The 23,077-nt window shown below is 46.3% G+C and overlaps 1 protein-coding gene across 1 annotated transcript in view; it reads left to right on the top strand.

Annotated features, from left to right (window-relative positions):
- Positions 1-16,659: 16,659 nt before the first annotated feature.
- Positions 16,660-23,077, top strand: part of LOC146798564 (N-acetyllactosaminide beta-1,3-N-acetylglucosaminyltransferase 2-like) — an 87,134-nt gene continuing 80,716 nt past the window's right edge. Inside the window, exon 1 of the mRNA XM_085625870.1 lies at positions 16,660-16,834. The gene's annotated coding sequence lies outside the window, so the exon portion shown is untranslated. The remainder of the gene's footprint in view (positions 16,835-23,077) is intronic.

Here is a 23,077-nt window from a genome sequence, read left to right as displayed (position 1 = left end):
CGGGACAATTGAGTGTAATGGACAAATACAAAAGCCAGCATTTATGAATGCCACGAGAAAGAACCAATGGAAATGGGTGGGTGTGCAAACCCCACTGAAGAGATAATAACAGGTCGATCGAAGTTCGACCTAAAAATGTTGGTCAGCACGTGTTTTGCGAAAAATGCACTTCTTCAGGGCCTGACCAACACAACGGGAGGCCCAAAAAAGGAAAGGAACGTTTTTTTCTTAAAAACACTGTTCCCAAACTATTAAGATTTTTTAATAACGTAAGGATATAGGGACAACCCTCGTGCAAAAAAGAAATTAGTTATTGATATAAAAGTCATGAAAAGTCTTGCACCTAATTTTTTTGATGTGTAAGTCGGACACCTAGGAGGCATGACTCATCCTGGACTCCAATCTGTCTCTAATACCACAAGTAAATCAAGCAATCAACGGAGGCTTCCACGTGATGAGACGTCTGTGTCAAACTCTCCCGTACTTCAGGTTTCCACAGACAGTCCCATCTACCATCACTCTAGTACCCATCATCTTGGACACTGTTCTGCTTGGGTTTTCGGATCAGATAGAACCCGCTCATCAGAGCCTCACTAACCCAGCCAGAACGTTACCCCCTCCCTAGAACCTATTTACAATAGTGCAACCACATATATCTATCACCTAAGGACAGGGAATTCCTACTATACATACCATGACCTCTTATAATCGGCGGCCTCGCGATCCCATACGGATCCAGACCTCTCTACCCAGACGGCAGTCTCAGCACAATCGGCGGCCTCGCGATCCCATACGAATCCAGACCTCTCTGCCCATACGACAGTATCACAAGTGGCGGCCTCGCGATCCCATACGAATCCAGACCTCTCTACCCAGACGGTAGTCTCAGCACAATCGGCGGCCTCGCGATCCCATACGAATCCAGACCTCTCTGCCCATACGACAGTATCACAAGTGGCGGCCTCGCGATCCCATACGAATCCAGACCTCTCTACCCAGACGGCAGTCTCAGCACAATCGGCGGCCTCGCGATCCCATACGAATCCAGACCTCTCTGCCCATACGACAGTATCACAAGTGGCGGCCTCGCGATCCCATATGAATCCAGACCTCTCTACCCAGACGGCAGTCTCAGCACAATCGGCGGCCTCGCGATCCCATACGAATCCAGACCTCTCTGCCCATACGACAGTATCACAAGTGGCGGCCTCGCGATCCCATACGAATCCAGACCTCTCTACCCAGACGGCAGTCTCAGCACAATCGGCGGCCTCGCGATCCCATACGAATCCAGACCTCTCTGCCCATACGACAGTATCACAAGTGGCGGCCTCGCGATCCCATACGAATCCAGACCTCTCTACCCAGACGGCAGTCTCAGCACAATCGGCGGCCTCGCGATCCCATACGAATCCAGACCTCTCTGCCCATACGACAGTATCACAAGTGGCGGCCTCGCGATCCCATACGAATCCAGACCTCTCTACCCAGACGGCAGTCTCATACAACAGTTCATCCTATGATCACCATAACATACAAAAAGGGAATCAGTCTCACTATTCATCCGATCACACAAGGACTGCCAGTTCGAGCATAGCCTGTTCTCTGGTTCGAGGGGCTCCTCTTTCCCTTATTCAGTTACCACTTACCTGATCAGGGTTAACATCTGTTCATGTAGCCGCAGCTGACTAGAAGAATAGGCTACCCTCTCATACAAGAACACGCAGCACATGTTGGTTCACTACAAACTGGGTACTTTATTACTCATTACATACGCAATCACATAACATTACAATATAACACATAACCTGCAAAGAAAAGTGAAAGATTAAGTTGTACACTCTAATAAGAAAGGGTCGACATCACCTTAGTAGTATGTAGCCTGCACTCAGTGGTCATCTAGGTTCCCTTCTCGTCTGTGCCTCGGCTCGCCTGGAAGTCACACCTCCGCAGTCACGGATACATGTCTGCACCACTATGCGCTGTTCTCTTCACCCTTCTCCGAGTCACTGGGACCTCTTCCTTCTCGGCTACTCTCTCCTCTCTGGCTATTCTGCTAGGAGAGTATCTGTCTCTCGGTTCTTCTCCGCCTTCAAGATGGCGTCTGTCTTCCCTGGAATAAGTAGTAGCTTTACTGCTAACGGCTAGATGCCGCCTACGGACTGAACATGTAACTGCCTCAGACTTTCACTAATATAGAGGTGCGTTTCCTCATGGAAAATTCCGGCCTGTAACCTGCCGCCCACCAAATTCTTGTACCTCCCCGTACCAAGGACACGTTCCCAGCCGGCCGGCCTGATGTAGTGTCTTCGGCATGAAGAAAAATACAATCCTTCGATAAGGGCCGGCCTGAACCGGTTCTCTCCAAGCGAAGAACACCTCATAACTAAAACATTACATTTGACCTAGAAGCATCCCAAGCTGCCGGAGCAGAAAGAAAGATGGAGTCTCTCCCGTTTGAGGCCTACCAGGCCTGAATTCAGCACGGCTCCATGAAATACCCTCACTACAGGACAGGTTATCCCTAATACTAACGAATCTATCCCCTAGGCTATGTGTGCAAGCCCTGATCTATGGGGAAGAGCACAGAATCATGTCGAAGTGCCTAGTAAATAGGCTCCATTCACTACTCTAACCCTTAGACTTGAATGATAAGAGACTGAAGTCACATTCCATCATTGTTCCTCACAAGAAGGCCGGGAAAATCAAGCAGAACAGACACCCACTGGATATAGCCCAGAGCACCCCAACTAACACTTTGGAAACCACACTGAATCTAAAATGCAACCTTCAGACAGCTGCGTAATGATCCACTGAGGAGCCACGTCACGCCTGCTCCCCCTACACTGGCTCCCAGTAACCAGGCAAACAACTTTAAGTCAATGTGCATAACTCACTGAGCCATTCGCGGGACTCAAGCATTCTTTCCTCGGTAAAAGCTCTGTATCTGTTGCCACGCTAGGCCCCTGGACTCCTGGCCCACATTTTACTTCTATGCTTCCAGCAATAAAGACACGAAATGTGGCAAGTCCTCATTCGTCCACACCGGCAAACGCTGGGACTCTCTGCCAGCTCAGATAAAGGGGGGCCGAAGAAAGATTCGTTTTCTATTTTAGTGGAACCAGATTACCAAAAATTACATTGAAATGTGCTGTAGCAACTTTCGATAAAGCATCCGCGCTATCTGCGCTTATATAGTGATAATTGGAAGATGTTCCCATTGGACTTCGCTATGGGGCACAACACACACAGTATGCGTATGAGTAGTACTGTCTAACTCCCACCGCGGTCTGACTTACTGCTGAATTTCCAGGTGTGAGGCATACTCGGGGCTTTAAGTGGTCTGGGTCTCGATCGATGTGCGTGTGGTCACACTGCTCACTTCTCACTAGTGGAGAAGTTACGGCATAACGTCATGCCAAGTGAGCGTTGTTGGGGAAGGGAAATCATTTAAAGAGAGTCATTTTCTCTCTGGATTTCCCTTCTCTTTTTGAAACTTTGGAGCAGCAACATTGTCGTGATGTCACCAGGGCTTTAAGTGAAAGCTTTTTCAATATTATATACAAGCCATAGTTGCTGCTTATTTATCTTATGCAACTAACAATCATTGACAATGCCAATATTCCTGACTTCTTGTAGGTATGATATTACTTGTTGTATCATATATCTGGATGCAATGACAGCAGCAACAAAATACAAGTCGGGCAGCGCACTATGCTAAACACAGATTTTAACTTATGCGTTTTAAGCCACGCCCTAATTACATTTGCCACGCCCCTTTAAGAGACCCCCCAGTTTTATAATCCCACTTAAAGCCCTGCTAACAACCATTGACAAAGCCAATAGTCCTGACTTGTTAGTATGATATTACTTGTTGTGTCATTATTCACAAGGAGCTACAGAGGGAAATCACCAGGTCTCCCTCCTCTCACAAATCATCAATACAATAAAGACCTGGATAGGGGAGATTTTCTTTAACCCCTTCGCTGCTAGGCCTTTTCCCCCCGTGCTAAGCCTTTTTTGGGCTATTTGGGGTAGTGCGCGCTTAGGCCCCTGTAACTTTTTGACCACATAAGGTATCCACGCCAAAGTTGCGTCCTTTTCTTTCAACATTATGGGGATTCTAAAGGTACCCAGGGTTTGTGGATTCCCCTGGAGGGTCCCAGAAATTAGCCAAAATACAGCAAAAACATTTTGGGGGGGGGAAACGGGCTGCAAATGAAAGCGTCTGAGTTTTTCTCTGCAAATGGTATCAAAAAAGTTTGTGGGGCTAAAATCACCATTTTCCCAGCTTTTAGGGAATGACAGACTTTTGCCAGAAAACCAACATTTTTTACACAGTTTTGGCATTTTTCTGGGACATAGCCTTTTTTTGCTATTTTTTGTGCTTTCAACCTCCTTCCAGTTAATGGTAGAAATGGGTGTGAAAGCAATAAGTGGTCATTTGTGTAGATCCATCAAGGTTTCTTTATAGACACTAACAGTTAAATAAAGGAAAAATTGAAAATTAGTTGAAAAAAACAGCCTTTTGTGTCAACGTTTTTACCTGTAACTTCTTTTAATTATAACAGATCTTTGAAAACAATATACCGTTACATCCGCTGGACCTTCCTGGTTGTGGGGATATATAAGTCTTGTAGGTTCACCAAGAACCCGACGAACCCAGAGTCAAAAACTGAGCAGCAATTTGCAATGATTTTTTATTACGTTACGGGTATATAGCAATTATTGTGGGAAAATGTATACATGGAAAAATCGATATGAAAGACACCTATGTATTTCTGAAATGGGAACAAATTATAGAGTTTAGAAACAGTACTTATTTGCACATTTTCGAAATTGGGAATACTCATACTAGCATGAGAATTATCGGTCGTTTTTCAAAATGACTTCTTTTTTACACAATGTCTTTCATTAGGAAGGCAGAAATGCATCAAAAATCAATAAGTAATAACAGTTTCTTTACAAATCTGAATTACCCTAAGTCTCCCGATAAAAATGGTACCTCACTTGTGTGGGTAGGCATAGTGCACATGACAGGAAATGGCTCAAAACCCAACGTGAACACACCACATTATCCAAATGAAAATTTACCCCTTTTTTGCGAAGTGTCTAGCTATAGTTTTTGAACACTAGCTCTGCCGGCACCTAGGGAAACGTAGCAAACCTATACATTTTTTGAAACTAGACACCCTGGGGAATCCAGGATAGTGTGACTTGACTGCCTCCCACCAGGTTCTGTTACCCAGAATCCCTTGCAAACCTACAAAATTGTCCAAAAAACCACATATTCCCCACATTTCTGTGGTGGAAAGTTCTGGAATCTGCGTGGATCCACAATTTTCCACCCACCCCGCGTTCCCCAAAGTCTTACGAGAAAAATGGTACCTCACTTGTGTGGGTCGGCCTAGTGCCCGCGACAGGAAACGGCGGAAAACGCAACGTGGTCACACCTCAATTTTGCAGTGAAAAATGACCCTTTTTTGGCAAAGTGCCTAGCTGTAGTTTGTGTACCCTAGCTCTGCCGGCACCTAGGGAAACCTAGCAAACCTATACAGTTTTGAAAACTAGACACCAAGGGGAATCCAGGATGGGGTGACTTGACTGCCTCCCACCAGGGTCCGTTACCTAGAACCCCTTGCAAACCTAAAATATTGTCCATAAAAACATATTTTCCCCACATTTCTGTGGAGGAAAGTTCTGGAATCTGCGTGGATCCACAAATTTCCAGCCACCCCGCGTTCCCCAAAGTCTTACGAGAAAAATGGTACCTCACTTGTGTGGGTCGGCCTAGTGCCCGCGACAGGAAACGGTGGAAAACGCAACGTGGTCACACCTCAATTTTGCAGTGAAAAATGACCCTTTTTTGGTAAAGTGCCTAGCTGTAGTTTGTGTACCCTAGCTCTACCGGCACCTAGGGAAACCTAGCAAACCTATACAGTTTTGAAAACTAGACACCAAGGGGAATCCAGGATGGGGTGACTTGACTGACTCCCACCAGGGTCTGTTACCCAGAATCCCTTGCAAACCTACAAAATTGTCCAAAAAAACAAATTTTCCCCACATTTCTGTGGTGGAAAGTTCCGGAATCTGCGTGGATCCACAAATTTCCACCCACCCCGCGTTCTCCAAAGTCTTACGAGAAAAATGGTACCTCACTTGTGTGGGTCGGCCTAGTGTCCGCGACAGGAAACGGCGCAAAACGCAACATGGTCACACCTCAATTTTGCAGTGAAAAATGACGCTTTTTTGGCAAAGTGCCTAGCTGACGTTTTTTAACCCTAGCTCTGCTGGCACCTAGGGAAACCTAGCAAACCTATACATTTTTGAAAACTAGACACCCAGGGAAATCCAGGATGGGGTGACTTGACTGCCTCCCACCTGGGTCTGTTACCCAGAATCCCTTGCAAACCTAAAATATTGTCCAAAAAAAAACATTTTCCCCACATTTCTGTGGTGGGAAGTTCTGGAATCTGCGTGGATCCACAAATTTCCACCCACCCCGGGTCCCCAAAGTCTTACGAGAAAAATGGTACCTCACTTGTGTGGGTCGGCCTAGAGCCCGCGACAGGAAACAGCGGATAACGCAACGTGGTCACACCTCAATTTCGCAGTTAAAAATGACCCTTTTTTGGCAAAGGGCCTAGCTGTAGTCTTTGAACCCTAGCTCTGCGGGCACCTTGGGAAACCTAGCAAACCTATACATTTCTGAAAACTAGACACACAGGGGAATCCAGGATGGGGTGACTTGACTGCCTCCCGCCAGGGTCTGTTACCCAGAATCCCTTGCAAACCTAAAACATTATTAAAAAAACACATTTTCCCCACATTTCTGTGGTGGAAAGTTCTGGAATTTGTGTGGATCCACAAATTTCCACCCACCTCGCGTTCCCCAAAGTCTTACGAGAAAAATGGTACCTCACTTGTGTGGTTCGGCCTAGTGCCCGCGACAGGAAACTGCGCAAAACGCAACGTGGTCACACCTCAATTTCGCAGTGAAAAATGACCCTTTTTTGGCCTAGCTGTAGTTTGTGAGCCCTAGCTCTGCCGGCACCTAGGGAAACCTACCAAACTCACACATTTCTGAAAACTAGACACCCGGGGGCTTCCAGGGAGGTATGGCTTCCATGGATCCCCCAACGTTTCCTTACCCAAAGTCCCCTGCAAACCTCCGTTTTAGCTGAAAAAATCACTTTTTTCAAACATTTTGAGGTTTGTAGGGGATTCTGCAACTTTCCCACACAAAAATGTGTGAAAAAAGAGATTTTTGTCAGCTAAAAATGAGGTTTGCAGGGGATTCTGGGTAAGGAAACGTTGGGGGGTCCACGCAAGCCATACCTCACTGCAAGAAATGTGTGGGTTTGGTAGGTTTCCCTAGATGGCCGCCGAGCACGGGGCCAAAAACCCAGGTGACCCCCCTTGCAAAACCAGGTGGTTTTGAGATAGGAAAATTTGTTGTCGCCTCACTACGTTTTGGGCCCTTGCCTGTCACAGGTACTTGGGCCTCCCACACAAGTGTGGCACCATTTTCACCGGGAGACCTGGGGGAACGCTGGGTGGTGGGAAATTTGTGTGAGCCCGGTGATGCCACAACTTTCCCACACAAAAATGTGTGAAAAAAGTGTTTTTTCAGCTAAAATTTAGGTTTGCAGGGGATTCTGGGTAAGGAAACGTTGGGGGATCCACGCAAGCCATACCTTCCTGGAAGCCCCCGGGTGTCTAATTTTCAGAAATGGGTGGGTTTGGTAGGTTTCCCTAGATGGCCGCCGAGCACGGGGCCAAAAACCCAAGTGACCCTCCCTTGCCAAACCAGGTGGTTTTGAGATAGGCAAATTTGTTGTCGCCTCACTACGTTTTGGGCCCTTGCCTGTCACGGGTACTTGGTCCTCCCACACAAGTGAGGCACCATTTTCACCGGGAGACCTGGGGGAACACTGGGTGGTGGGAAATTTGTGTGAGCCCGAAGATGCCACAACTTTCCCACACAAAAATGTGTGAAAAAAGTGATTTTTTCAGCTAAAAATGAGGTTTGCAGGGGATTCTGGGTAAGGAAACATTGGGGGATCCACGCAAGCCATACCTCCCTGGAAGCCCCCGGTGTCTACTTTTCAAAAATCTGTGGGTTTGGTAGGTTTCCCTAGATGGCCGCCGAGCACGGGACCAAAAACACAGGTGACCCCCCTTGTAAAACCATATCGTTTTGACATAATTAGTTGTTTGTTTCTACAGCGTGAGAATTTCGGCACAATATTGCAAGGAAAATGTGACAGACATTTTGAGGTTTGCAGGACATTGTGGATAAAATAACTTTTTGGAATTCACAAGAGAGACATCACCATGAACTCCCATGGGTTTACGACAATATCTACAGTTGGTAGGTTATTCTTAGGTGGAATGTACACCTTGGCAGAGAAACTAAAAAGACAAAGATTACTGCACAGCCATCTATTCCTCAAACACACACACACATACTGGTTGGATTTGGCACGAGGGCGAGTGATGGTTCAGTATATAAAATTTTATTAACAAGAGATTTCCCAAAAATGAAATGCACTGTCAATAATTAAATGAACAAAAAAACGAACCAGTGACTCGCAGCTCGTGAGCTGTAAAGCCACGGCAAGGCACCAACCGCTTTACAGGCCATTCACACACCTTTCATACGTGATACACACAAGACCATTCACACCACCAGGCACAAAAACAACAAATTACAGCATTCACAAAAAGGGACAAGGTACACCCTGCTTCAGAAAGACAAATATTACTGCACAGCCATCTAATCCTCAAGCACAGACAAATACTGGTTGGATTTGGCACGAGGGTGAGTGATAGTTCAGTATATACAATTGTATTAGCAAGTGATTTCACAAAAATGAAATGCACTGTTAATAATTGAAAGGGCGAGAAACTGAACCATTGTCTCACAGCTCATGAGCTGTAAAGCCACAACAAGGCACCAACCTCTTTACAGGCCATTCATACACCTTTCATACGTGCGACACATACAAAACCATTCACACCGCCAGCCGCGGGCCCATCACATTACAACACTCACACCAGCAGACAGCGCCATTCAAGGGCCCATCACTTTCACACGCCCACATTCCTGACGCAGCAACCACACAAGCTGATGGATTGTGTGGAGTGGCACTCAGCTAGCAGTGTGTGTAGTGACCAGCAGGAAGTCACTACTCACACACCGCCAGCCGAGCGCCAGTCCATGCACACCGCTAGCCAAACACCTGTCCACACACACCGCCAGCCAAGCGCCAATCCACGCACACCGCTGGCCAAACACCAGTCCACGAACACTGCCAGCCAAGTGCCAGTCCACGCACACTGACAGCCAAGCGCCAATCCATGCTCACTGCCAGCCAAGTGCCAATCCACGCACACCGCCAGCCAAGCGCCAGTCCACGCACACCACCAGCCAAGTGCCAGTCCACACACACCACCAGTCAAGCGCCAGTCCAGGCACACCACCAGCCAATAGCCAGTCCACACACACCAGCAGACAAGCACCAGTCCATGCACACCGCCAGCCAAGCGCCAGTTCACACACACCGCCAGCCAAGCACCAGTCCACGCACACCGCCAGTTAAGCTCCAGTCCACGCACACCACCATCACATTTAGGATTTATTTTAGACAAAAATAAAAACACAAACAAATTGCAAATAGATACAAATCTACTAACACAAAATCTGAAACTAAATACATTGCACTAATGCCAACCTTGAAACAGAATAATTTTTTTTAAAGAATACAGACCAGGCAGTTCACTTTACCACTCATGGATGCTCCCAAAAATTACTTTGCGTGTGGTATGCTCTAAAACAAGCAGGGACACACAGCCCAGGGTTAGAAGGACACTCGGGGCAGTACATACGAGTCTCCTTCCGCGTACCTCTTTGCCAACAGACTCTACATCTCCTAGTGGGAAAGTCTTTTGAGGATGTGGGAGGAATGAAATCAGGAAAGTGGCGATCTTTCAATCGAGCCACATCCGCCACCACTCCAACTCTAGGAACACTTGCCTGTTCCACAACAAGGCTGCCTATCACAGATTGCTGAAACTGAACAAATGTCAACTTTGATGAAGGAGAACACTCCTTGAACACAACAAAAGCATTGAAAGTTGCTAGATTAAAGAGATGGATAGCCAACTTCTTATACCAAACGTAAGCCTTACGAATAGCAGTGTAAGGTTCCAACCTCTGATCTACTCTATCAACACCACCCATGTGCTTATTGTAGTCTAAAATGCACACAGGTTTGCGCACTTCAGAAATCTGACCCCAAACAGCCACAGGTGAAGTACTCTCATCATGGATGGTAGTCAGCGTGTACACATCCCTCCTGTCCACAAATTTCACAGCTAGTAGTTCATTACTACACAAGGAACTGCACTGTCCCCTCTGAAGTTTTCTGCAAACAAGCTCTTTTGGATAACGTTTACGGTTAGAGCGGATTGTGCCACAAGCAAACGTGTCCACTTTGAACAATTCCTTAAACAATTGCACAGCAGTGTAGAAGTTATCAAGGTACAAATGGTGGCCTCTGTTAAACAGTCCTCTAGCAAGATCCCACACACTTTTCTCAGAAACTCCAAAAGTGGACGGACAACCAGGGGGGTCAATAGTGGAATCCCTACCAGTGTACACACGGAAATTAAAAACATATCCTGTCCTACTCTCAGACAACATATACAGCTTAATTCCATAGCGTGCCCTCTTGCTAGGGATGTACTGCCTAAAAACCAAACGGCCCTTGAACAAGACCAAAGACTCATCAATAGATATTTCTTTCCCTGGAGTATAGATCTCTGAAAGTTGATCTACTAAGTGATCAAGAACAGGCCGAATCTTAAAAAGACGGTCACATTCAGGGTGATCTCGTGGCAACGCCAAAGAATTATCAACAAAATGCAGCATCCGTAGCAAAAGTAAATACCGATCACGAGTCATAACTGCAGGAAATATGGCCGTTGCCATCAAGGGACTGGTAGACCAATATGAAGCCATGGACGGCTTCCTTATCAAACCCATCAATAAAGTCAAACCCAAAAACTTCTTAATCTCTTCCAAATTTGTGGGAGTCCACCGGGTAGCTCTAGAGTGGGGCCTAAGTTTGTCACTGTTGTCCCTCAAAAACTGTTCAGCATACAAATTAGTCTGCTCAACCATCTCACCCAAAAATACATCATCCATAAACAACTTAAAAAACTGTATAGGCAAAAAATGTTCACAATCCACTCTACACCCTGCATCACCACTAAAGGCAGGCAACACCGGCTGCACCATGTTTGGATCAACCCAGAGTCCAGCACTTCCAGTAGGAAGCCTAGCAGCCTCAGGCTGCAATCCAGATGCCTCTTGCACCATCGGCACAGCAGTATCCCCCTCTAAAACAGGCACTTCATCCGCACTGAGAGTAGCTTCATCTGCACTGAGAGTACCTTCATCATCCGATGATTCCATGTGGAGAGAAAACTCACTGCCTGAATCTTCCCCTCCCTCCTCTCCCTCAGACGCACTGTCAGTCTCATAATCCTGCTCAGAGGAAGATTTAAGAAGCATACCAACCACCTGCTGAGAAGTCATTCTACGGCTAGCCATACTGCTTACTAATAAAAGTAACTTGCCAAACAAGTCAACAACAACAAACACTTTGAAAAATAAGTAATAAACAAAATGCACCTTTATCAGAAATACCTATATACTCCAAAACGATACCACTCACTTGCCAGAAGTAGCTAAATTCACCACCACCTACTCTGCACAGACACAATATGGATCAACAATATCCCACTAAAAAAGAAAGAGAAAAGAAAATTACACATAAGACAATGCAAAACACATCGCAAAGAATTCCATGCACAAAACACTAACTAAATAAGCTGCCATTATGACACCACTTACAAAAAAATTCATCCATTCATGACAAAAATACTCATTTGGAGAAAATACAACAAAAATGTTTTTTCTTACCACAAAAATGCAACTGCGCAAAGCTGCAGAACACCACTGTCGAAATCGCAAACAGGAATCAAAAGCTTTACATTAGAATAAAAAGGAGAATAAAACATTACAATCACATACGCAAATAATGCACCAGTCCACATACAATCCACCAGCCAAGCTAAGGGATAGGTGGGCCTAAGAGAATAAATAAAATATTCACCCCCGTAAAAGGGGAGCAACCCTTGCCCTTGAGGCCACTCCCAAACACAATTTTTTTTAAAAAAACAGGTGTCTAGTGGCTTCTGCCCCCCTTGATGGCAGATGGGCCTAAAAACATATTGCTATTCTGCCACCCAAAGAGGGCAGAAATGACCACAATCCTCCTCCCATAAAGGGGAGCGACCCTTGTCCAAGGGGCCGCTCCCCTACATTAAAAAAAAAACCTGGGTGGCCTAGTGGCCCTACAAAAAAACAAATCAGCCGATCTGCCCCTCAGGGTGGCAGAAACGGCCAAATTAATGCTTACCAAATGGGAGCAACCCTTGCCCAAGGGGCCACGCCCCACAAAAAAATCCCTGGTGGTCTAGTGGGCCCAATTTTTTAAAAAACATGGCGATCTGGCCCCCTGCGGGGCAGACACAGCCACAAATATTGACCGCATAGGAGAGTGACCCTTGCCCAAGGGGTCACTCTCCACAAATAACTCCCTGGTGGCCTAGTGGGCCCTACATTAAACAAGCATTTGCAATGCAATCAATCAATCAATAATTTGTAAAGCGCACTACATACCCGCGCGGGTTTCAAGGCGCTGAGGATGGGAGAGGGGGGTGCTGTTGCTACTGGTCGAACAGCCAGGTCTTGAGTTGTCTCCTGAAGGTTAGAATGTCTTCGATTTGTTGTAGGATGAGGGGGAGGGTGTTCCAGGTCTTGGCGGCGCGGTGGGAGAAGGATTTGCCTCCGGCTGTGGTTCTACGGATGCGTGGGACGGTAGCCAGGGAGAGGTCTGCGGAGCGGAGTGTCCTGTTGGGTACGTATAAGGAGAGTCGACTGTTGAGATATGCTAGGCCGGTCTTGTGGAGTGCCTTGTGTGCTTGGATCAGGAGTTTGAAGGAGATTCTTTTGTCGACAGGCAGCCAGTGCAGGTTCCTCAGGTGGGGGGGTGATGTGGTCGCGGCGCGGCGCGGGACATCGAGGATCAGGCGTGCAGAGGCATTCTGGATTCTTTGCAGTCTGTTGATGAGCTTGGTCGGGGCTCCGGCGTAGAGGGCGTTCCCGTAGTCGAGTCTGCTGCTGACTAGGGCCTGGGTGACTGTTTTTCTTGTGTTAGTCGGGATCCATCTGTAGATCTTGCGGAGCATACGGAGGGTGTTGAAGCAGCTGGAGGAGACAGCGTTGACTTGTTTGGTCATGGTGAGTTGAGTCGAGGATGACTCCCAGGTTGCGTGCGTGGTTGGTGGGTGCAGGGGTGTTCCCAGCGACGCGGGCCACCAGGAGTCATCCCATGCTGAGGGGTTGGGCCCGCGGATGAGGGTCTCCGTCTTGTTTGTGTTCAGCTTAAGGCGGCTATCCTCCATCCAGTCAGCAACGGCCTTCATTCCCTGGTGGAGGTTGGATTTGGCGGTGAGTGGGTCCTTGGTGAGGAAGAGGATCAGTTGTGTATCGTCGGCATAGGAGATTATGTTGAGGTCATGATGTCGGGCGATCCGTGCGAGGGGCACCATGTAGACGTTGAATAGTGTCGGGCTGAGGGAGGATCCCTGCGGGACGCCGCAGATGATCTCGGAGGCTTCGGATCAGAACGGGGGGGAGGCGGATTCTGGGTTCTGCCGGAGAGGAAGGAGGAGGTCCAGTCCAGGGCCTAGTCTCGGATCCCTGTGTCGTGGAGTCGTGTGCATAGTGTGCGGTGGCAGATGGTGTTGAAGGCAGTGGAGAGGTCCAGAAGGATGAGGGCCGCCGTCTCGCCTTTGTCCAGTAGGATCCTGATGTCGTCTGTGGCGGCGATGAGGGCGGTCTCTGTGCTGTGGTTGCAGCGGAATCCTGACTGGGAGGGGTCCAGGATGCTGTAGTCTTCGAGGTAGCGGGTGAGCTGGATGTTGACTATCTTCTCGATGACCTTAGCTGGGAACGGGAGCAGGGAGATGGGCCGGAAGTTGTTGAGTTTGTTCGGGTCCGCCTTGGGTTTCTTACATTTGTTACATTAAACAAGCATTTGCAATGCAATCGGTCTCGCCTTTGGGACCTTATATGTACTTAGCTATGCAGCACATTAGCCTGCGCCCTGAAACATCTGCTGTTCTTTGACATGGAGGGAAAGCAAGCACCAAACTGCGTGACACGCCAAGTATTGGAACACACGGGGAGAAATATTGCCTTTCAGCGGGAAATGGTATAGTCCAAAGCTCTGTTTTTAATATAAAATCTGGGCCTTCGGTGGTCATATCACTGAAAATACAAGATTTAAAAAAATATTATTGTCTATGGGTGCTTGTGGAAGACAATTTCTATGGACTGAAAACTAGAGAATGCTGAAGTGATTCTGGTATTTTACTGACCTCTGCTGGTCGTTTTCTATCAAGAAAGTTAAAGAAAGAAAAGTCCCTAAGCGGAAGCAGACAAGTCCTAGAGCTGATCTCCAAAGCCCACAAACCATATAAACATATAAGTATATACAAGAGGTCTCGAATGCTCGACCTCAAAATGGCGAAATCTGCCCCCCCCCGCTAGTATGCCCACGTATATCATCACCGGTTGCCCACTCACTGAAACAAAGAAAATAGTGTCCAAGAGAGAGACATGAAAGACAGAGAAAAAGAGAAATCAACTGTCCCAGAATATAAACCCCGTGATATGCAGAGAATGGTGTGTTCAATGCAACTTAAAAACGAGTTAAGACTCACTATTACGGGGCCCTCTTTATTTGAAAATGTGAGCTCACTCGAATTAAAAGCACTGCATGTTGCTAACCTTTTCCAAGAAGGCCAACATGTTTCATTGCCAATTACATACGGTGTGGCAAATTCATCAGGGCGTGGGGTTCAATCACTCGCCTCTCTGGACAATGCTGTATGTAATGCGGATTGGCCAGTGTCGGCAGAGGGCTTTCGTACCAGCCTGCACCAGACAACAGGGGTGTGTACATCACTCGTACCCCTTATCTAGAAAGCACTACCGTTGCTTAACAGTTACACCGCAACCGCGATCAAAATGTGGCAGCGTCTCGTCCCAGCCTCCAAAGGCCGACACTGGCCAATCCGCATTACATACAGTATTGTCCAGAGAGGCGAGTGATTTTTAACACGTTTTTAAGTTGCATTGAACACACCGTTCTCTGCATATCACGGGGTTTATATTCTGGGACAGTTGATTTCTCTTTTTCTCTGTCTTTCATGTCTCTCTCTTGGACACTATTTTCTTTGTTTCAGTGAGTGGGCAACCGATGATGATATATGTGGGCATACTAGCGAGAACCTGCTGGTAGCCTCCCTGGTGTCGCATACGTGAGGTGCCTTCTCACTCTTTCACTTATTTTTCAGTAAGTGTTCTTCACTCACATTTTGTGGGGGAGGGTATGCGTGATTGGGCGGTTTGACTGACAGCGGTTCTTTTCTCTCTTTTTATAAAAAAATATTATTAATTTGAGAATCTTGGGTCTGTGGGAGGTTTGGACGAGATGCCATAAAGTGGGTGAAAAAAGAGAATAAAAGAGAGACCCAAGTTGGAAGCAGTACCTAAAAGTGACATTAAAGAAACTCTACCATAACCAGGTCTTTATTGTATTGATGACTTGTGTCATACCTGGATGCTATGACAGAAACCGCCAAATTCAAGTCGGGCGGCACACTATGCTATGGACAGATTTTTAGTTTACGTGCTTTAAGCCGCGCCCTTACATTGGCCACGCCCCTTTGCGAGACCCCCCCGCCCCGACTTTTTCCTCCCACTTAAAGCCCTGACTGGCACCAACTTTACTTTAGATTGGGCTTGCAATTAAACACCAACCCTCCGAAGGCAAAGGCTGTGTAGCCTACTAGAGACCCTCCGACCCATTATCTAATTTTTGCCGGTTCCTGCTTTCTCGCATTTTAACTGTTTTTCTGTCTTTCTCTTCTTACTCCGTCTTTCCGATTTGAATGTGTTTCTCTCTTGCTCGCTTGAATAACTTGATTGGGGGGGAGGGGGAGGGGGGGGGGGTTCGGGTCCACAAAAATGTGTGCCGATGGCGTCCATCAGCAACCACCGGTTCAAATTAAGCACTGGCGCCCACCATACTTAAGAGTTTGCTAGCAAGTCGGATAATATGGTACAACATCTCTCGCCTTAAACCAAAAAAACAACCATTTAGCAGGAAAATCCAGGGCGAGCAGGTGTTATTACCAGCAGCCCCACCTGCCAGCGATTTTCTCACCCATTCCCGTGCTCTCTACGGCGACACCCTGTTATTGTCAAAGCACTCCCACCCAGCCTTGGGGCGCAGGAGCTCTGAACGACACACAACAATAATGCGCTGTGTCTTTAAGTACCTGGTCTTCCATTCTTAAACTCCTCCCTGCTCGGATCGTTAACCTGTCGCTTTCTTCAACAACTGGTCAGAAGCAGTCAACACTGTGGAAAATACGTGGTATTGCAGCCTCTGCACGCAGCCGCGTCGACGTTTTGTGAGCGGCGCCAGCGTCATTCGGTCCCCTGGGGACCTCAGCCCCGGACAGTGCGTCAGTGGCTTACCTACATCCGCCTTCCACTAAGCTAAATATCCTCAGCAAACCCCAATACCCGGAGCATAAACCTTTTCCTCCAGAGTACTGGTCGAATTCAAGGTAACGGTCTTGAAGGTGATGAACTGGGGACTGCAAGACCCCCGCGCTCTTGTAGGTAAGCGTTAAAAGTGAAAGCATACTTCTGAGTTTCCATAGCCGAGCATGTTGAGAGGGTCGGTCGGGCAGTCCTGTTTCTTTTCTCTTTATATATTCTAATGAATGTATCCGTTGATCTATTATTAATAGAAATATCTTCAAAAAGCGTCACAAGGTGGGGTAGTGAGACTTCTAATCGGAGAATAGTTTTTTCTAATGTTTTCATGGTGCGAGCCTGACCCTAGCGCATTATAGCTCTTAACGACAGAGCCGCTTACGTTTCTTTTTCGGTACAGGTAGGCTACTGCTCTCATTACAGTGGCCCGGTTGATTACTGCATCTCGGTGGTAGTGCAGTGATTTAAATGGGGAAAAAATAAGTGCAGGTACTCATTAAAATGAGCTACAAGTGCAGTGAGGGGGCGGGGCTAAAGGACAGACATGATGATACTTAACGACTTCTATATTAGTTGCAGCACATGCCAAAACACATGAGAAATGTGTTTCTATAAACAAAGCAAGTTAACTTATTACACAAAATGAAAGAGAAATGCGATATGTTAACATTTCCTTTTTTTTGCAATAGTAGCACCTTTTTAATGTCATACTGTTAATTGCTGTTTGGCACAATTCTATATATTTTTAAGCATACGAGTAGGAAGAAACTGAAAATACCCCCACTTCGAACAAAAGATCTTATGGCACCAAGCAAATGAAGCAAACAATCATGACCCTCCCCAGAAGAAATCTCTTGTCTCTTCCATCGATCTATCCATTCATCCTACCATTTACCTGCTGATGTCCACCATTTAACCTTTACATTCTATTGTCTATTCAGTCTTTCATCAATCATTGTTTTTCACCATTCCTTCTATCCACCATTCATATCCAAACCTATCCATCCATCTCCAAACCTATCCTTTCACTCATCCATCTCTTTATCCACCTTTTCCCTCATCCATCAATCCATTCGCTCATCCAGCCATCAACCCTTTCACTCTTTTATTCCATCCACCTTTTCATTCCATCCACCCTTTCACTCAATCCCTCCTTTCACTCATCCATCATCCACCCTTTCATTCATCTATCCAATCTTTCACTTATCCGCCCTTTTAGCCAATCATCCACCCTCTTTCACCCATGCATGCTTTCACTCATTCATCCATCCATCCACCCTTGTTCACTCATCCATCCACTCACTCACCCACCAACCCTTTTTTTCGTTATTTATGAATCTTTGTTGCTGAGCAGACATGTACACACAAAGTGCCACACATTTTCTTTAAAATACCTCCTGAGAGTGTCTTGATTCTCGCTCTTTCTCTCACTTTTTTTCTTACAAAAACAGGCATACAAATGCAGGCAAACACACAAACAAAGCAGACCGGCAAGGGCAGAGATTACATGAGCACCAGTCACATTACAGAAAGTCACATTAATTTTTGTTTTAGGCCTAGGACAATTAAGTCATTTGTTCAGAATCACAGGATGTTGAGCTGAAGCTGGGACTCAAACGTATTTTCATAGTTCCTTGTTAGGCAGCTTTGACCGGCCCTAACATTACACCCTCCCAATTTTCCTATCCGGGAAAGATGCCTCACAGCCTATGCAAACATAACCCCCCCCCCCCCCCTCCAAGGCCTGAAAGACACTGGAGCGAAGGTGCTAACAGGCACACAGCAAGGCCAATTCACTAACTCTCCCCCTTTCCCAGCAAACTATAGCTTCAGGGCGCTAGCCTGGACAGGGAGCTGGAAGAAAAGCAGACACCCTTAGCCACCATCCCATCGCCCAGTGTCCGCCTTCCCAATCTGATGCTGGGTAGCGTGTAATACACCCCCCCCCCCCCTCCCCTCAGACTCTTGCTGAGAGGTGCATTCATCTCGGGTGTCACGCTGTAATTAGATTTGTGGGGTAGAGGATAGGCTCAGAGTTCCACACCTACAGTGTGATTGACTTGGCAGGGTCTGATTGGATCCTTCACTTTCACAGAGGGCCGCAGGGCATTCGCAACCCTAAACAGCCCTTAAGTGATGCTAATGAGCCGCTGCTGGATTGCTCAGCAGCGGCTCAATTCAGAGGCATACACTGCCCTCCCTCCATTCTGCCTTCTCTTTTTCGGCAGCAGCCGAGCAGAGCACTTTCTGCGCAGCACAGTCTCCAGTGCCATCGAGCCTGCACTGCCTGACTTTCCCCTGAGTACCGGGTACTGTCCTTGGCGAAGGAATAGATCCGGTACTCAAAGGGAGAAAAATAAAAAGTGGCCTCGTAACAAGTGCTTAAGTGATATATCCCCCAGAATCGAACGATATTGAGCCCCAACTGTGATTCGAACTTAGTTCGCCATTTTCCAAATGTAGCTGCTCTAGCCGCCGTCTCTTCCTCATCTATGAAAAAAAGATGCATCGGTATAGACTGGGGGATTATATTCTAGTGGTTGCCCCATAGTGTCGTAATTACAGGACATTGTTGCCATTCCTGGCAATTACACTCAGGAATTGTTAACAGGTTTCTTATCCAGTTGGTTTATCAGAGGCACACGTTTCTACAACCCGAAGAACACCTTTGTTGCTAAATGAAATCTCAATAGTGGTAAGGCGTGGTGTCTTGATGACGGGGAGAGAGGAGAGTCAACACTATGTGCGGAAATAAAATATTTGTAGGCTACAAGCTCGATTCTGGAGAGTCATAGTTTCCTCCTTCCGAGGTGCCAACACAACTGATTGTTTTTTTATTTTTTTAAGCAAAAAGGATGTTAGTTCAACCATTCACTACTTAACATGTCTTCCCTTTCTTCTGTTGCAAGGTTATGAGGAGAGTAAAGCCTAATTTGTTTTCCCCCAAATGCCTCCTCTAGTCTTAGCAAACGTTTGAATGCATGACAATTAAAACTTGATTGTTTTAAACCACTTGCTGCCGCATTCTTTGCGCTATAAATGTAAGGCGCTGGTGTTATGGCACTAATTGGTAATTCCTTTTTCTTTTCGTTTTAACTGTATTTACATGGCACTACTTGATAATTTGGGAATATTAACATCTCTCCCGTGTATTGGCGCCCCTCACAGCAGATGTGTCTCTTGTCTGGAGCATCCTAAACAAAAGGTACAGAGAGATGTGAGGTTTCTGTACTCTATTGCCATCAACCCGGCTGAAACTGTAGTCAAGGAATACAGGAGGCTGCATGCCACCTAAGGGGTCCTAATCGCCATACACAACAAGGGTCTGCAGTCCCATGTCTTACCACTACCATCTACGAAAGGCCAGCACTCCAGGAAGTCTAATAATGAATTCTTTATGGTTTTTCACATATACTGAACATGCAGACTTTATTGATCATGTTGATTTGCAAATTTCGAATCCTACATCTTCCATTTATATTGACCAGTCTTTTGGTGGAGAAAATGATAAACATTAACGGTGTGAAACGTTCGTGTGAATTAATCATGATTTATTAATGATTTACAATTTGGAAATCAACATGATAAATAAAGTCACTATGTTGAGTACACATGAAAAAGAAGAGAGACTTTATGGTTAGTGAAGGTGTTCTGTACATTGAAACATTTATTTGGGTCCCTAACCTCACTATCCTCAACAGGAAGCACCTCCACGTACTGAATCAGCAACCCCTTGGTTACTAAGTCTTAATTGAATTTCTAAAGTGAGTCAAAGTAGAAAATGCACTTCCTCTGTCTTTGGAACATGTCATCACCCTCCCTCTTGTGAAATGTCAAATTAGAGGCATTCAAAATGCATCCCATTTTCTTTTGTGATTGATACAGAGCCAAACCTGAGGATGAACATCAGAAGAAATCCTCTCCAGCATTTCCAGCGTTTCCTATTTAATGTTTGAATTATTAGCCCATATATTTTCTCACATTGCTTTGATCTTGAAGAAATCCTCTCCAGCATTTCCAGCGTTTCCTATTTAATGTTTGAATTATTAGCCCATATATTTTCTCACATTGCTTTGATCTTGAGGTTATTACCTACTGTCAACACAGCTTAATGCTCTCAATAGTTCCCTTAATCTGTCCAGCCATTCCTTTACACTTGCAATCCCTGAACTGATCAGCGGTCTTTACTGAAGTGGTGATCTAGCAGTGAACAGGCTATTCACCTGATTCTAGTGCCTACCGAAAGAGCCTAACACAGCACTATTTTCACACGCATGTCATTTTTAGGTCGAGCCTAGCCTGTGCTGCTCTGAGAGGCATGCTGTATTGAGGTAGGGCCTTAAAGCTCTGCCCACATTTTTAATTGCTTTGTGTCATTGTCCACTGTAAACTGTGACTGTTCATTGACCAAAAGGCTTAGTAGTCCCTCCTTAGTACCGCCTTGTCCCATTTTGTAAACTCCCATGGCGACAGCGCCTGTTACGTGTGTTGTTGCTCGGTAGGATTTAATTACAGCCTCCAAGCACTTTTTTCTCAAATAGCTTTGTGCTGTCGGCTATTGCAGGCAGTACATGCTCTCTCAACGCTTTTTACATTTTTTATAGCATTTGCAATGCAATAGGTCTCACATTTGCAAGAGTTTAAGCTATTGTCATTGTAAATGACAATATGTTAGATCTGGGGGTCTCTAGTTGGCAGAGGTAGGTACCTTTTGACCAAATAGGGACCCTTGCTTCTAGTCCGGGTAAGGGGGATGCACACTTTAGGTAACCCCTGCTCACCCCCTTGGTAGCTTGGCACGAGCAGACCGGCTTATCCCAAAGCAATGTGTAAAGTATTTGTACCAACACTCAAAGTAACACAGTGAAAACACACAAATGGACACCACACCAGTTTAGAAAAATAAAATACCTTTAACTAAACAAGACCAAAATGACAAAAATCCAACATACAATAACTCAGTAGAATGTCTTTAAAAAGGTTGTTGCAAAAATAAACTTGTAGATGATGAACTGCAACACTGTACTCACAAAGTACCTGAGATTCATAATGCAAAACAAACAAAAGGGTCGCAGAGAAAGCGATGCGTCGATTCTTCCTGCGCTCGGTTCCGATGCGATAAGATGGCGACGATCCGATCGAGAAAATGGCGTCTTCACTGCGATGCAACAAGATGGAGGCGATGCGTGCATGCCCAACAGCCGTGCGGCGAACTCTGTGTTTTCCTGAGCCGCGACAGGCCCTGTGACATGCTTCTCCGGTGATGCGATGATGATCAGCAGCGGCGCGCTTCCTCAGCGATGCGACTGCCCTGCGTCACGCTTCTCTGGGGATGCGACAGCACCCTCTGTGCGGCAGCACACTTCTCTGGTGATGCAGCGGCGACACGCTTCCTTGATGATGCGACAGCGGCTGCTGCAGCGGCATCGCGCTTCTCTCTCGATGCGTTGCGCTTCCAGCTCCCAACAGCAAAAAGGCCTCACACACAGTTACAAGCCCTCCTGGCAGACTGGATCTGATTGAAGCGGGGATGAGATACGGCCCATTCCGATATTGGTTGCGGTGGAACACGTGCTTGCGACAGTGCAATTCTAAAAACCGGGGAAAGAGTGTTCAACACAACCCCATTTGGTATAGTGGAGGCTGGTATGAATGCCCTCGGCCTCTACATGCCCTTCCGCAGCACAAAAGTATTTGTCCAGTGAGGCGAGTGATTGAAACCCTATGCCCTGATGAATTTGCCAGAACATTGATAAGTGGCAATGAAACATGTTGGCCTTCCTTATAAAGGTTAGCAACATAGAGTGCTTTTATTTTGAGTAGACTCACTAGTCTGAATAAAGAGGGTAACCTTAAGTGAGTTTTTAACTCCGTTTTAAATATTGCTTGGAACATCTGGTTCTTCGCAATACACGGGGTTCTTTCTTCTTTTTATGGGGACAGTAAATTCTCTTTCTTGATCTGTTTCGTTTCTCTTCACTGGGCACTAGTTTCCTGACTTCTTTGAGTGGGCAACCAATGATGATAAAACGTGGGCATACTGGCGAGAACTGGCTGGTAGCCTCCCTGGTGTTGCGTACGTGAGGTGCCCTCTCACTTTCACATTTATTTTTCTGATTTATTTTCCTGACTTGCTTATTGTGAGGGAGTGATTGTCAGGTAGTGGAGGGCTGTTTTACATTTTTTTTCCTGTAATTAAAGAGGTCTAGGACTACATTAATTTGGATGTAATACCACAGACTGGGGGGAGATGGGTATTCCCACTAGAAGTGTAAGTCCTAAGTAAAATTGTGAATCCTCTTGGTGCCAAGCCTTTTTGGTTTGAAGACTGGATCTCCCAGCAATGAAGTTCAGGGAGTTGGGTAT

Source organism: Triturus cristatus, chromosome 9 (assembly GCF_964204655.1).
Source record: "Triturus cristatus chromosome 9, aTriCri1.1, whole genome shotgun sequence".
Classification (NCBI taxonomy): Eukaryota; Metazoa; Chordata; class Amphibia; order Caudata; family Salamandridae; genus Triturus; species Triturus cristatus.
This window is presented reverse-complemented; position numbering and strand designations above follow the sequence as displayed.